Below are 17,102 nucleotides of genomic sequence, written 5' to 3'. Positions count from 1 at the left end.
GATTATAGAAACAAAGTAATATTTATGGACAATTATAAGCATACGCACATGCACACACAACCTCATTCATGCATATCTACACACTCATTCTCACATATGCCTGCACAAACACTTGTATATATATTTATGTTTGTTGATATCCTCTGGTTAGAAGCCTTTATTATTTTCTGCCAGCATATGATTCAATCCCATTATCTAAAGACATCTTTGCAAAGTAATTTAGGTCTCTGTATCGAAGGGGTTTGAACTAAATGGTAATTATCACATGTACTTCCAAGGTTGCCATTCCTATTCTGAAAACAAAGAGTTCTCTGCTCTGCGACAAGGTGGGGAGAGTCTCCCACATTACTGTAGATGACTAAGGAGGTTCACAGGATGGGCGTTTCCTGCCATGCCTCTTTTAAACATGCATCTCTGCAAAACCTAGTAAACGCACTGACTCACCTCTAAAACAACTTCACCACATCAGCACTTCCCTCCAGGAATACATTTAGTTGATGTGTCACATTACTCCACTTTTATCTAAAATAATTTCTTCTTTCACTTCAGCATAGGCTACAGAAATCAAAGTCCTACCCCTCCCGAAACTCCAGTTTCTACTGTCATTTGTGAATCCATTTTAGAAATGGTCTCCGTATCAGAGAAGCACAAATAAAAAAGACATTCCAACACAACATTTGCTGAAGCCGTCGCGCAAACATGAGTCCGTCTTTCTGACATTGGCGTTTAAACTGTCAAAGAGGGTGAGAGATGGACCTTGGGTGACATTGCTTTGAATCCTTCACAAACAGGTTGCTTCACCGCGTCCTGTTACCTGTAAGGGAAGGGTATAGTTTCTTAAACAGCTGAAGCACAATGTTTCATTCCTCTCATTTCAGTCAGCAAAAGTGAAGAGTTGCCATATTGCTCAGTTAGTCATGGTGCGGCTTCGCACTTCCTAATGCACATTTAATAGCACTTGCAGATTGAAATGCCTTTAAAGAGTATGACGTGGTGCATCTACCCTCGCTCACAATCCTTTGACAAATAAGTGCCGCATGAGCTATGCAATGTATATTATTGACCCACACCAGACAAACTGAACTTTAGTTGTAGTTATAAACTATTACCAATACTTGAAATGTAATCTTTCGCTTATTCTTCAAAGCGAATGATTTTTACAATATTTGCACTGAAAAGTTGCGTGATTAGTAAAAAGAAACTGCCATTGAAAAAGTTATTTTTATAGAAGCAAATTGAGTTCTGTTCAAATGTATGATACCTAATCATGGAACCAAAGAGGCCAAGATTTTTAGCTATTATAAGATGGCAAGGCCATCATTTTGTAAAATACTTTGTGTCCATTAAAGAGGCCTAAACACTGTATCAGGGTACAATATTATGGATTCCATTTTCAGTTCAATCTCTTTTCTATTTTGTACCTAGACAAATGGAATATTTCATATTTTTTCATCAACTTAAATACTCCTAGGTTTTCTAGTCCTTGTTCCAGAATCATGTAGAATCAAATACTTGGCATCTCTGTACAGCTGATGTAAGATATACATATGCATTTCAAATGGTTTTGTTCTTTGTAATTGTTGACAAATAAATGTCTTATTCTGCATTAAGATTGACCTCTGAGTTTTTGTGGGGGCATGTTAATGTTGGACGGAAATGTTATGCAACATTTCCACGAGTCTCAGAAGACACATAAGTAGTAGTAGTAGTAGTGCGCTCTACTCATGTCTTTCAACATGTGACAGATTGGGATGCACAGAGCCCTTAGCAGCACTAATGAAGGCTGAGTGAATCCGGGCAGGGCTTCCGGGGTCAAGTGGAAAGGCCCTGGGTCACACTCTCAGTGATTGGGAAACAGAGGCAATCATCTACAGCCAGGACAGCATTATCTGATAACATCAGATTCAGTTACCCATGTTAGGCCGTGTTAGGGGTCTAAGCAGTGAAACTGGGCAAGACATTTGTAAGCTATTGTTATTGTTGATGGTACTTATTATTCTAATTATTCTCCTGCATCTGCCATTTTTGCAATGTAACCTTGTGGCCAGTTGGCATTGTCATGGCATTGTCATCTGGCCACAAGGTGGCGCAACACCATGCAATCGAAAATGCTAATTTGGAAAGGCCACAACCCTAACCCTAACCCCATGTGACAGAAAATTCTGAAATTTAGTACATACTTTTGTATCTTCACCAGAAAGTAATTGCTTCAAGGACCCATAAATTCCGCCATGCTGGATTTTCCGGCCATTTTGAATTTTGGTAAAAACACAAAAATGACATCTCCTCTGCAACCGCTTGGACGATCTGCATGAAAATTCACATACATCATCTACGGATCAAGGTCTATAAATGCAAACATGTTTTAGCCAAGCAGCATAAACAACATGGACGCACAGACTCAATGAACTTTAATAACGGTGCGTCCTATTACATAGAAGGCCTACATGGCAGGGTGCATCACTACCCAACATATGTCTAAGCCTCTCTGGATCTAACTGATATTCTGATCTGTCATATTGTGGCACTATAACACACACATATTTATCTCTTGTTCTGATTGACTTAGAATCATGACATTTGCACAGATGGTCTGAGGTATGTGTTCACCCAATCTCTAGATATGTTTGTGTTTGACTACAGGGTGGCGCTATTAAACGTTATTTTGGGGGGAAATAGCGGCCGTTTGCAGGTTTTACAACATTGAAAACACAACATCATGATAATAATGATTATGCCTCAGACTTTTCAAAATGACAAGAAACACTGTATCTGTCACGCGAAACACATCATGGTAGTGTTCTGGTTGGTGCCCTGTGAAATACATGGTAAATGGTAAATGGACTGACTTATATAGCGCCTTATTCCAAAGCACTTTACAACGGCCTCTCATTCACCCATTCACACACACATTCACACACCAATGGTGGCAAGCTACCACGCAAGGCGCCGGCCCGCTCATTGGGAGCAATTTGGGGTTCGAAGTATCTTGCCCAAGGACACTTCGACATGTGGCAAGACGAGGCTCGAACCGCGGATCTGCCGACCTTGCGATCGTTAGACGCCGGCTCTACCTCCTGCGCCACAGCCGCCCCAAAGAGGAAGTGCGATACTGTGCCAAGGCCGTGGATCCTGTGCCATAGCTGCTCGCAGCTATATCTTGTTTTGAGTTGGTGTTGTTGTTTAAGACCACAGCACTCTGCGTCAACATGAGCGTGAAAACATACTTCACACGCCACACAGACGGGCTTGGACAGCCCAGGACAGCCCAAACCCCCAGCCAGAGGACCACACAGCACTGCACAAAGCGCTTCAAAACACGACACGTTCCAACATTCATCACCACAATAATTGCTTCAAATGTATCCATTAGTGTCTGCCAAGGCGATGAACATGTTTTTGTCAGCTGTGAAATAATACGCTTCGGAGGAGAAGGAATGAGTGAAGTGGAGGAATGAGTCAACTCGATCATCTGGTGTTAGGGAGGAATGAAAGAGTGAGGGAGAGAAAAGTAGAGAGGGCGGAGAAAGAAGGGGATGTTTCCTGAATTACTGGCACATAATAGTTGTTAGTGTTGAGAGGTGCAGGTACAGTTGATTTGAGAGGGGCCTCCGGAGTGTGCCCAGGTGACAGGTTAGAGCTGTTTTATCATGTAGTGGAGCAGGACCCACCTCAGCTACAGGAATGTTAATGACACAGAAGTGCTCCAGGCCATACTGCACAGCACAGCGCCACATGCTCTTAGCGCAATGAAACATCTCGTTGTAAAGTCAGGCAGGCTTTTTGACAGCCACTCAGTGTATGCTACATTGATACAGAATATGGGAGGTGTTTCACTTCTCAAATTCGCACCTGAGAAATTCATGAATCAAGTTTTGTGTGACAGAAGGCGGTGGCAGCAGATATGATACTACTCATCCACTGCACTGTGAGCTTTGAAAGGATAGTTTATCATGTCATCTTAACTCATTTATTGCCACGGGTGAATAAAGTCTCCCAAACAACATTCTGTCAACATTCTAGAGTGCTAAGGGTGACTTTATTAACGAGAAACCCATAGATATTATGATGCTTAGTCACTTTGTAGCCATAGGCTGCGTTCGTAAATTCGGAAATCTGATCAACACTCAAGGAATGCCTCTTGTCCAATCAAATTACTTGGTCCCTTTATGACGTCGAACCGGTATTGTAGGTAGGTAAATACCACATAAAACACTTGAAGCACTCTAGGTGGTGAGTGTTCCGGGCAGACATTGTTTTTTAACAATTCAGTTACTGGTTCTTGAGCAAATCTACAAATAAAGCCAAATTGTAAATCTGGTACACTGATAACAAAGATGGGAATGGCACTCTGACAAGTGTACACCTGCCACCCCGAGACCCCTCTGACTCATTAGTGTACCAAACAACAATGTCAAACATGTCATTTTCTGTACTAATGCTCTTTGACATCTCAAGGGGCTCTGGAGACAAGAGACCACAGAACAGCAACACAGGAGCCAGAATGCTGGCACGCCCCCCCCACCCCCACCTCACCACCTCCAACGTCAGTCACACCTCTCCTTCCTGCAGCCTCTGGGCCACGCCACAGCGAACGTATCTTACCACAACTTCTTTAGATTATTACCAGGGTAGTGTTGCCTGGATAGTTTACTACTATCTACTTGCAAAAATATCTCAGGGTCTAACAGGATGTAATAAGATACACCTGTGCAGCAATGCTGAAGATCTAATCCCACTAGACGTAACGTACCGCTTTCAGGTTATAGGCGGCAGGGTGTGTTCCAATAACTTTGGGATTCAAGATTTACGAGCATGCTGATATAAGCTGCGACCCCAAACTTTTCGCTCCGCCTTTTCACTGCCACTCACTTCTACCCCCAAATCTGAGGGAAGGAGAAGAGTGGAAGAGAGAACGACTGAGGGGTAGTAGTGAGAATTGGGACATCCTACCCACAAGCTGCTCTAGTGGGGCGGCTAGAGGCCATATTTTGAAGGAATTGTTCAAATCGTTTGTGATAAAAGCAACACATTTGTCAGAAGAATTTTATATATTACTACTCACTAGTGTCTACTGATTACAATGTTCATGGAAAATATAGAAACCAGAGATGAAATAACAGCAAAAAAACTGTGATTTCTTCAAAAATACAGTAGAAAGTCATCCACACCTTGTATGACTCCACTCATGGTTGAAACTCTCTTGACTCACTTATTAGATTAGATTAGATGTATTGTCCCCAGGGGGAAATTCATTTTCACACCACTGTACAGTATACATATATACATACACTGTATAACACAGACAACAACAGACAGTACTACACATGACAGATACACAAGTACACACACTCAGCGTGGTCTATTATTTAAGGCGACAATGGCTGCGGGGATCAGGCTTTTGCCGAAGCGAGCCCTTTTGCACCTTAGCGTTCTGTACCTACGCCCGGGTGGCAGTGGGGCGAGGTACAGATTGAGTGGGTGGGTGATGTTCTGATGTGGGTGATGTTCCTGTTCTATTGTGGTTGCGATGCGTGAGATGGGCCCTGTTGTTTAGTGCTGTGAGGTTGGGTGTGGGGAGTCCAATTATCCTGGCAGCAGTGTTGGTGATGCATGTGAGTTTGGCCCGGGTGATGACTGTGAGCATGTTGAAGAAGCAGGAGGAACAGGACATGAGGATGGGCTGGATAATGCTCTAGTACAGTAGTAGGAGAAGAGGGGGGGAAACACGTAGTCCTTTAAGTTTGCGGATGACGGATAATCTTTGTTGGCTCCTTTTAAAGATGTGTGTTGGTTGAAACTAAGTTTATCATCTAGTGTAATTCCGAGGTATTTAAAACTGTCGACCATTTCAACTGCTTGTGTGTTGATGATAATGGGGCACTGTGGTGTGGGGGGCCCAATGATTATTTCTTTTGTTTTACTCACATTGAGGTGGAGATGGTTGTCCTCACACCACTTAGTGAAATGTGTGATGGAGCTGTGGTAGTCCATGACGGAGTGGTTGTCTGTGAGAAGTGTTGCTGAGTAGTACAAAAAATCTGGTTTAGTCTTGGAAACATACTGTATTTGTGTACGGTCCAGTATAGTATGTGTCCGATGCATTCCAAATGGTGCACTTTGAACTGTTGGCCATAATAAAAATCCATCAACACTTTTATGACACTGCTCAGGATTGAAACTCAATTGATTCCTATTATATAAGTGTTGCTGAGTAGTTAAGCTTTGAATATTTGATGCATACTATGCAGTCCTACAGTCTTTCATCAGAGTAATTACTCATACACATCTCCAAATGCATGATTATAACTTTAGATTGTATATAATAAATAAATAAATAATTTGTATTTATCTATTAGGTTTCTATAATAGCTTGATCTAGTCATCTGGGAAAACACAAAACAGTTGTTGTGAGCGTAGAGCAAGCATTCCCAAACCTACTCCTATGTCTAACAAATTGCTTGTTTATTGGGTTTAGAAACGTTTATTAAGCCGACTCATCACATAAGCTCACATAAGCCTAACATGCCGACTAATCTTTCCCTTTTGAATGAATTGATTGATAACCATTCACGTCCTTGCTTGAACAAACTGCGTTATGCCAAGTTAAGAGATTTGAAATGATAAATGAATACGGCTTATGTTGTAAACTACATCTTTATTAGGCTACACTCTACGCACTTCGTTGACATGAAAGATGTGTGCACATGGAACAATAAGTATGATATATGGTGCACTCCAAAGTACTGTAGTCGACCAACCTCTGTGTACTGTATCCTACACGGTTTGACATGGCCAGCTACTAGCCCCTCGCCTCTGGAACTCCCTCCCCCCCGACATCAGGAACATTGATTCTATCATCTCATTCAAAACCCACATCAAAACCCACCTGTTTACGCAGGCATACCCGTGTTGATTTACTTTTCCCGTGCTGCTCTGCTGCTGGCTATGTTTTATACTGTTTTCTATGTATTTTGTATTTTGAATTTTGTGGCTGTTTTTAGATTTGTTGTTGTACGGCGACCTTGAGTGCCATGAAAGGCGCCTTATAAAATACATTTATTATTATTATTATTATTATTATTATTAATACTAACAGGGGACAATGAGCTTTGATCCTTCTGCATGCACAGTAGATTTACTCAGACAGGTGCCGTCAAACACCACAACATACTCTGTTTACTAGAACAGCCACACCACACCACATTTTCTGATTCTGAGGTTTGAGTTTTATGAGGTTTATTCCAGGCTTATATGTGCTGTGCGTGTTAGCCTGGAGATGAGGTTAACACTAGAATAGCCCTGAGGGGTCATTTGACCCCTGGGAGTAAAGAAAATGTGTATATCTTTGCACTCTATCAAATTTCAGGACCCTCCTTTCCTGACTTTTCCTAGATACAGTATGTGCGTTCTACCACCCAGTATCCTTACATTTTCAAAATCACATCAGGATAAGCTAATATAAAGCTATTTTGCAGTTTTTCTGTGTAGGAAGCAAGCTAATTAGTGAACTGAGCGGCCAACTTGCGGCCCTTTTAGTAGGTAAAAAAGGCACGGCTGTTCTAGTGTTAACTAATCTCATCTTTGTTGCAAGTTGGGATAAATTGTTACCAGTTCGGTGATTCATACAAGGAAGTTACCACAATTTAGCGGCTAACATGCTAATGATGTTGCCAGAGGTCCTCTGGGTCTGGCCTTGACAGAAGAAGTTAATTCTGTTCCACACGCACACTAAACGTTATCAACAAGCTCTCTAATTGATTTGAATGCGACATACAATCAGATCACTGTCAACTCAAGTGACATGCCTGTGGTATTGAAAACCATGAGAACAACATTCTTAACAATTCTGAATAAAGCTTCGGAGAGAGCTCTTCAGTGGAAAGCAGTATAGTGAAAAAGGTCCCCCATAGAGAGACAGAAACGACAGTGAAAACAATAGTACAATTGTGAGGGATATTCCATTTAAGATGTGTAAAGGAAATCAGGTAGAATTTTGGACCATGACGTTCCTCCCTAAATGTTCCTCTCTTTCTCTGTCTTTCTTGAATCAACAGATTATGGTAAGCCTTCTTTTACAAGTGGATAAAGAATAGCAGCCTTATTTAAAGGCAGATGTATAGGTTTATGTATGTGACATTTCTTATCCAACTCTGTGAAAGAATTTGAGAACCTTAAAAAAAAGTACTTTAAAGGTTTCTAATAAAAAAACGACAGCATAATATTCAATAGTCCTTTATTATTTTAAGCATTGTTTCTAGTGAAGGAAAATATCAAACAAGAGGGCAATCACAAGACAGAAATACCAGAGTGCATTGACTTTTCTCGAAGAGACAGAGTAACAGTCGTTGGAGGCGAAAGTACATGGGCGTCACCACTTTGTGGCTCTAGTTCTCATCAGTTTATTGCAGAGAATGACAAGAATGTTCCACTTTAGCTATCAAAATATGTACATCTCCAGATACTTTTACCCAGGGCATCAACACATGATTCCTCAACATGTACTGGATATTTATTTGAGTTTCATTACCACATGATCAGTTCTCTTCTCCTCTACCGTTGCTGAACGATGTTTTAGATTAGATTAGATAAGATTCAACTTTGACGAATGATGATTCAATTATGTTTTCAGACAAGACTCTCTGTTATACAGATACATACAGGTCACACAACATCCTGTACAGACTGTGTACATTACAGCCTAATGAAAGTAATACAACAACGGCATCCACTCAGTAATTTACTAGACGTTGGCCAACTGCCATACAGAGCGGCTTTGAAACGGCATTCACACAAAATGATCCAGTTGTTATTCATAGCTTCCTTCCATCATCCGTTCTCAGTGGCATGCCTCTTGAGTCAGACTCAAAGCATTCCACTTCAACACAGCACAAGGTCTCCGGAGGAGAAGCGCCAGGCCCTTAGCCACCCGCTCCAAACACTTAGCGGAGGGATACTTTGAGAGAAGCTCGATACGATAAGGAGAGGATGAGTCATGGACAGAATGTCTTCACCTCTGAAAATAACCTGCCAGTCCACCACAACAGCAGCCTGTGGTAGGTAAAACACTTGTCCTGTTTAAGGCACATGGTCAGAGCCCAAGATGGACCCGACGGATGACCTTTGGAGGCTGTTTCTACACCGGTCCTTGTTCTGAAGCACTCGTTATTATCCAACAATAAGGAACCGAAAGAATGATTGAAAGACCAAAACATATTTTGGGTAGTTTCCTATTTACTGGAAACTCAAAGCAATAATGAAATCAATACAGACATGATACTGAGAGCAAGGACACAGATCCTTGACAACTTTGTGGCAGGTGGAAAAGGAGGTCAGCTACATGTAATGGTCCACGTTCTAACCATCAAAATCTCGGTTCACTCTCGAGACTCGGAGCATGTCCTTTTCCTTTCAGAACAAGCGGGGAACATTGTGCTTCTAACGGTTCCAGATGGTGTGATGCTACTATTGGACCACTGAGGCTGACTGACCCCCACACTGGGCTGCCGTTACCAAGCACACAGCAGCATCTTCCCCTCATGAATATTCATGCTGGACGCTTGTTGGGAGTGAAGACTGCCTCGCCTCATTAGAATATTCATATTGCTCTGAGCTCATGAGAATGACGTTCTGCTCGTCCTATAAATATTCATGGGAACCGTCCAAAGGTTTGGAATGAACAGTTAGCTGAAAACATTTCTCATAGAAGAAGATCAGCTCGCTCAATAATGAGAGTCATTCATAAATATACAGTAACTGACCTCTTCCTGATTAAGGCAGATGCTGATCCCCTTTTCTAGGTCAGAGAGAGACAAACTAAGAACGGGTATCACAATGACTTGCATATAAAGAGTATGCATCTTAAAGTCACCTGCACTGGGCTCAACAGGGATAAAAAAACTAAAACACTCACATTTTGTCATGATTAAAACATACACTACACTGATCAGATAAGCTACATTTATCTTCTGTAGACCTTGACCAACACAAAGTATGTTTGCGAAGTTTCTATTGTCAAAGCCTGTATGCAGGAAATCTAGGTCAGAGCATGTTGGGTAAAGCACAGTTTGCTACCGTTTGTTTCCTTCTAGTACCTTCCAGTTAATAATTATTCTCCCCCAGAATGTTGCATTTAAATAATTTACAACAATTGAATGGGGGGAAAGAAATGTCAGAAACCGCAAAAAAAAGATTACCCATTACCTCCCATAATCAGGTCAGATGCTCCTGCATGCTCACATCAACATTAGAGCACAGACACACAAGTGTGGCATCTAGAATGTTCCCTTTCGCCACGTGCCCTTGGCAGAATGCACAGCAGCATTCCCCCAGAAGGAGAGCCCAGGAGAGACTGCCTTTGCCTGGGCAGGTCTTGGCAGGTTCCTCCCCCCGGACAGGCGGGAGTTAAAGAGTTAATGTTTCAGGACTCAGGAGGAGTGCATTTTCCTCTGATTTTGCTCTCTTTTCTAGGGTGCTTGGGTCCCAGTGTTGCTACTGCTGCTATCTCCCCAGGGCACATACTTCTGGGCCACATATTCACTCTCATTAGTTCCAGAGATTTGGGGCCCCGAGGGTGCTCCTGTGCACATGTGTTGAGAGCGCCGGTTCCCATTGTACGACCAGGGCCTGATTGAGCTGCTGATTGCCTCAGCATTTAGGGGGGCAGCAATTCCCGTGTCATGCAGAGCCATGCCTGATGTACGGGCGGAGCTGGGGAGCTGGGGAGCTGGGGAGTCGGCACACACTGGGTTGTTGTTGTTGTACCAGGGGTGCAGGGCCTGTCGAAGAAAAAAGACTGATGGAATTTGGCTCAAAACACCTGAAGATTAACTCCACATTCCTGATTCCTTGGTATAGTGAGAAACAGTACACAACAAGACATGTTGTGTATGTGTTGAGGTTAGTCCATGAGGTTAGTCCGCGTGTTAGGTATTGCAGATCAACCGAATCCTACACTACGTGCCACCTCGACGCTCGTTCGTAGGGGTCAGCGGCAGAGCGCCCTGCTATTTTGAGGTCAAGGCCTCACAGTTCACTAATCTCCTGGTATGAGTGACTTCATCAGTTAAGCAGGCAGTCACCGAAAGATTGTATAACACATACGATTAAGGGGCTTAAATAAACTTGTGTGGGAATATGAAATGCTATTATCGTCTTACAAGGATTTCACCATGAAATGGTCTTCTTTAAAGCTACACTTATGAGCTCAGTTCCTGAATAGCTGAGAACTATGCCTTATTTGTTTAAGCTCGCCCACAGTTATTTACTAAAAAGTTGACTTAAAAGACTTTAAAGATTAAAGACCAGGATAGTGTTCCTCGGGATTCCTCAAAAGTCAGGCAATCAAGTCACATGATGCACCGAATGTGTGTATTCCTTACTTTCAGTTATACACAAACTGAATGGCAGTAGACAGAGCAAAAACAGCGGATAAATTGACCAATGCTGGCCAACAAACAACAATTTAGCTGTTATCATGAGATACTGTATGTGCACAGAACAGATGTCATCAAAATGATCAAAATGATAGATTGAGAGGCGCTGTACACAACGGATCTCAGCGGTCTTATGTTCTTTACATGGTCGGCGTATATGCTTTGCAATAAGTCCAACTGGTTATTGGCACAGACCTATCTTATATGTATAGTATTTGCATAACTAATTGCTCACAATGGTGGCCAGAAATGGTTCAGCCAACATCTCATGTACTAATTTAACCTCCCTTGTTTCTGGGCGTTTTGATTACTGACTGACCCGGTAATTGCACGTGCTAACATGTGTGGAATAAAGAACGCTACACACCATTCTCCAGGAGAGATGGCAACGATTCAAGAAGCCAGCTATTAAAGGAGTTGCTTCTAATCTGTTCCCCATTCACAATTCATTACTGGATTCAAACCCGGCTCAATGAATGACATCACTCGCAGCTTGTGTTCATACAAATTTCAGCCAGGCTGAGATCTCAGTTGAGGGAACTTGAACAAATATTGGCATGGGCTTCTGAAACCGAGGGGTCGTCTTTCTCTTTCTCTGCTTGCAGCAGGGCTGCTCTCTCGCCGCCCCCGTAACTCCTACGATATGGACAGATAAAAACCATTAAGATGTGATCAGTGTGAGCTAGGGAGCCGGCTATACGGGGTCTGTGAATGTATGTTTTAAGAGCGTGTTATTAGTCAGGGGGCCTGATAAGAATCGTGTAGCCTGTTTCGGGTGTGTGTGTTGAGGAACACAATTGAGAGATTTGTATGGGGCTCTGGGGCCCCACGGCCCCCCCAAGGCCCCCCATGGGGCCTGAACATAGCGGCTGCAGTGTGTGTGCTCTGCTGGCAGGATCCAGCACACAGAGCCACTGTCTCTCGCAGCAGCCATGGCCATCACTCATCCATCAGCACAGCCAAACACTGTCCATCTCAACTCTGTGTCCAGCTCAGTATGAAGGGCTGGAGCATTCATACTCCACACCATCATCGGCCAACCTATCCAAACGACCCACACCGTTCACAACACTTCCTGTGATCTCTATACAAGCAGATTGAAGGCAGGGTCCAACATTAAAGCAGACCAGTGGAATTATAAATATTGTTCCCTATGCTTTTAGAATACCTCTTTAAAGGAAATTATGAAAAGATACCGTAATATACGAAAAGATAGCGTAATATACAAAAGGAATCAGCTAAATGTTTCTTAAAAACATAAATGCCGATGTAAAAGTAAGCGGAAAGGAAGATAAGCATGCTTAACGTTAATGTTAACGTTAGCGTTAATTGTTCCCTGTTCGTTAACTCTGTGTTCTATGTGCTCATGTTATTACACTGTTACTTGTTGTTTCTCTGTTTTCCGTTTTTCCCATATTGTCAGCGTCTTTGAGCCCCGGAAAAGCGCTAAATACAATTAATTATTATTATTATTATTATTATTATTATTAACAGACCCAAGAGGTTTAAGCAAAAACACTTTGGACAGATGTCATGTAAAAAAAGAAATATATATATATATATATATCATCAGAATCTGCTCTTGCAATGATATTGTAAGAAAGGCCTTTTCATTCCCAGCCTTCTAATCAACAGCAGGAGTACAGAAACCAGCTGCGCTGCTGATATGAAAGGGATCATTTCATGAGAAAACAGGTGAGAAGCCTCTCTCATGTCTTTGATGATTCCCAAGGACTTCTAAACCAAAAAACCAACAGACTCAGTATTTTTTCCCGTAGCAGGAATGAAATATTACACAGCCCACAACATAATTCTAGTATTTTAGGTGACTACTAAGGAAGCAGACAGTAAGTGAAGTGTGTGAATGAGCCATTTCAACATCAACACTTACAGCATGACAAATGAGGGGATTTTCTGCTTTCGTGTTACAGCGATAACTACACACTCGGACAAGTTAGAAACACAAAATAATGTAACATAGCCGTAATTCAAAAGCACTGAATACGAGGCTATCCGTCCCGTAGTGATAATGTACACAGTTTAGGAGGGAGTGAAGTGGAAAGGGGAGGGGTAGGAAGGAATAGACTGAAATTGAGTTGGAAGACTCTCAGGGAGAGAATTGGTCTAGCAAGTGGGCTGGATTCCGAATGCACATCGTGAAGGCCAAAGTTTAGACCAGTCTGTGCTGGGAATACCAAGCAAGTGGCACTTTGCTGGGGGAACAATGGAAGAATGGGCCTGCAGCGCCAGCTCACTGTTCAAAGACCATGAAGGAAACGCTGCCCATCTTTTCTGCCCTCTGACGGACAACATCCCTGAGCTGCATAAAGATATATTGTTATGATAATCGGCCCAATATTGATAGATATTTTTCATGTGGACGACTGGGCTAATTCTTTTTCGAATGTTACCTTATCTTTAAATAAGATGTCACTGAAAGTTCATGTATTAAAAAACATAAAATAATACATGAATAAAAGAATGGTCATGTATTCTGATCAAATGCTATGTCGGTTAAGAAAACGGTTGAAATTGAGTTATTTTAAAGTAACGCATGATTAAACTGTATCGAATGCTAAACATTACCCCTCTGAGAGGCTTGATAGGCACACACTATACTAGCACCCATCTGGAAGTCTAATATACTCATTTCAACAGGGAAGTTATTTCTCAATCAACACAAACTAGGCGGCCTTCCTACTTTTGCGCATTACGCACCACAATCCTAACCTGGAGGGAAAGCCCTGCTGAGGAGAGCTCTGGGGGGGGAGGTTGAAGATACCTCATATTGACAGCTCTGAACGCCCCGCCATGTCACCCACGTGTCCTGTGATTAATCCTCCAGTCATTTGGCCCGACGCTGAAACCTGATCCTCTCACAATCACAGCACTGCTCACTTTTTTTTTGTTTTTGTTTCTGCAGCCAGCTTTGAATTAGAGCAAGAATACATTAGCATACTAAACACTGATGGCCAGTCTGGATTATTGGAGACGTGTCAGAGCTTTTCACAGACCTCTCTGGAATGCTGTCTGGATGAATACATGCCGTTACCTTTTCAAGTGACATGTTTCAGGCAAAAAAACACTCATTACCTCCGATTCATGAAGTAAGACAGGTTATTTATTTTATTTTATTTTTTTGAAAGTGCCTGGAATCTTCAAGAGCTGAAGTTCTATTTCAAAGTTTTCTTCAAAGTCTGTTAGAAGGTAAAACATTCCAAGACTAGTTTGTAGTTACCAGAAACATGGGAATGATCAATGATTCTTAAATAATGCATCCGACAGCAGCTCCTTTTTTTGTTAGCTTTACACTAACTACACAGACAGACAGACAGACAGACAGACAGACAGACAGGCAGACAGGCAGACAGACAGGCTGAGACAGACAGACATATAGACAGACATATAGCTAGATATGTAAACGAAGAAGATAATACATAATCAAATACAGTATAGCATAAAGATTCATACACATTAGCATGAACACATACATAGATATCTCTTCCCCTTAAAGGCAAGCGAAGGTTCATTTCCATGAGAAGGGAAGCACACCAAAAGCCATTTTGCTGCCTTTGTTTCAGCTAAGCAGCTGTCATTTGCCCAACATTATGCATTTTGCATTCTTCTATGCTAATTTTTTTTGAGGGACAATTTTTTTTGTACAATAAGCACTCGGGCAACTAACAGAACCTTTTATGGCAGGGACCCCAGGGAGCTCTAAGCCGTGCCAAGTCAAACAATGGCTTACTGCTCCAACTGAGCCCGTCTCAGCCCCTAATAAAGCATGAAGCTCACAGCACACTGCCTCCAATCTCCACACACTCAGCACCTGGTCCTACGCCGCCTGCAAATTAATCAAGATATCAATCAATATTGACAAACAATTAATGCAGAAATCACTTAAGGGGGTGAGGCGCAGGCAGAATGGTGCGCTGCAGACATGCTTCACTGCCTCCTTCTTTTTATATTATGAATCAATAAACAGAATCCTGTCAGATGCGGTACACATGGTACCCCTTGACATCAGTCATTTGCATTCCTAGAGGGAGTGCGTTTACAGTTCTCTCGTCATGCCACCCTTCCACATAACATCCGTGTGAAAATGATACAGGTTTGTTATTAAACTAAATGACATTGGAATATTCTGTTAGCTCGAGATTTGAGTACTCTCCACACACACACACACACACACACACACACACACACACACACACACACACACACACACACACACACACACACACACACACTAATTGTGTTGTTTAAACAGCCATAAAGCAATTAGGCAGCATTTGGTTCAATAATCAGGAAGCAGCAGGGAGCTTGTTTAGTTAATTTCAGTTCTATCAAGGTTCCTCAGCCTCCATGTTAACAGGGCGACAGTCATCCACTCCACCAGAGTCAATGTTGGACTACAGTAGAACAGTTAAGGACGTTCACAATGAAACCCAAACCTACAAAGACAATAAACAAGGCCACAATAGACTTATTCATGTCACCTTGTCGAGGTCAATGGCACATTGTTAGTTTATCTGGCTTGCATCTGTCTACGGAGGCTTCAAGGATATGTGTTGGACATACACTGTATATGCTGCTTGAAAAATAACCATGTATTACCTCTCCATGTTTTTAAAAAGTTGTTCGATTTTGATCCTGTATATTATTTTTCATTAAACAATAGCACAGGCTTTTAAATATGAAACATTTGTACATTTCGATGATAGTAAAAATACAAAAATTCTAGGTTGCAAATCAGGATAGAGTTATTCTGAATCGATCATGAACTAGATATTGTGATTGCAAAGCCCCTAAAATGAGCGGAATTAGCTCACTCAAGCAAGTGTGTGTGTGTGTGTGTGTGTGTGTATGTGCGCGTGCGTGTGCGTGTGTGTTTGTGTTTGTGTGTGTGTGTGTGGGCGCGTGTGCATGTGTGTGTGTGTGTGTGTGCGTGTGGGTCTGTGTGTGTGTGTGTGTGTGTGCGTGTGTGTCTGTGTGTGGGTGTATATATGTGTGCAAGTGTGGGTTATGTTTGACTTCATTGTGCTCCTTGAATTATCCCACTCCATGGCCCAGGGCGACTGCTCTCCCTGGACAAGCAAAGTCAACTGAAATTGGGTTATTGGAGACCTGAGGCAGAACATGCAGGCCACCAGGACGACTCCAAAATAAAGCAGCAGCCCTCCTCCCCAAAATACATCCCTATTTTAATCAGCGGCTCCAAATCAGGTTACAGCATGAAAACCCTTTCCCGTTTTTCTAACTCAGCTGGTCACAGTAAAAAGTGTGCTTTCTTAGACATTCTAAAATCCACGATTCACAAATCGTTTGTTGACTGTTGGCGATAGATTCTTCAATGTGCTGGATCGATAATAGTTTTCATTGTGAGGATCCCTTTTCATACAAAAGAAGATTGGTCCATCATTTTAAGGTCATTGCATGACCCTAGGGGCTAAATCAATGAATCTCATTGTGAATTGTGCTTAAGTGATAATTTGTGTTACTTAATTGTGTTACTTTTATCCATCCGCGCTCTATGAGGGCATGATAACAAAAGTGCCTGAAACAAATCCATTTCCCCCCTTCCTCCTTCCGAACAACATGCAGACAATAAATGTGTCATCAAAGGACATCCATGTATCCAAGTGTGCCGCCGTGCCGGTGTCATCC

The sequence above is a fragment of the Nansenia antarctica genome (genome assembly GCF_963989245.1).
Source record: "Nansenia antarctica genome assembly, chromosome: 3".
NCBI lineage: Eukaryota > Metazoa > Chordata > Actinopteri > Argentiniformes > Microstomatidae > Nansenia > Nansenia antarctica.
This window is presented reverse-complemented; position numbering follows the sequence as displayed.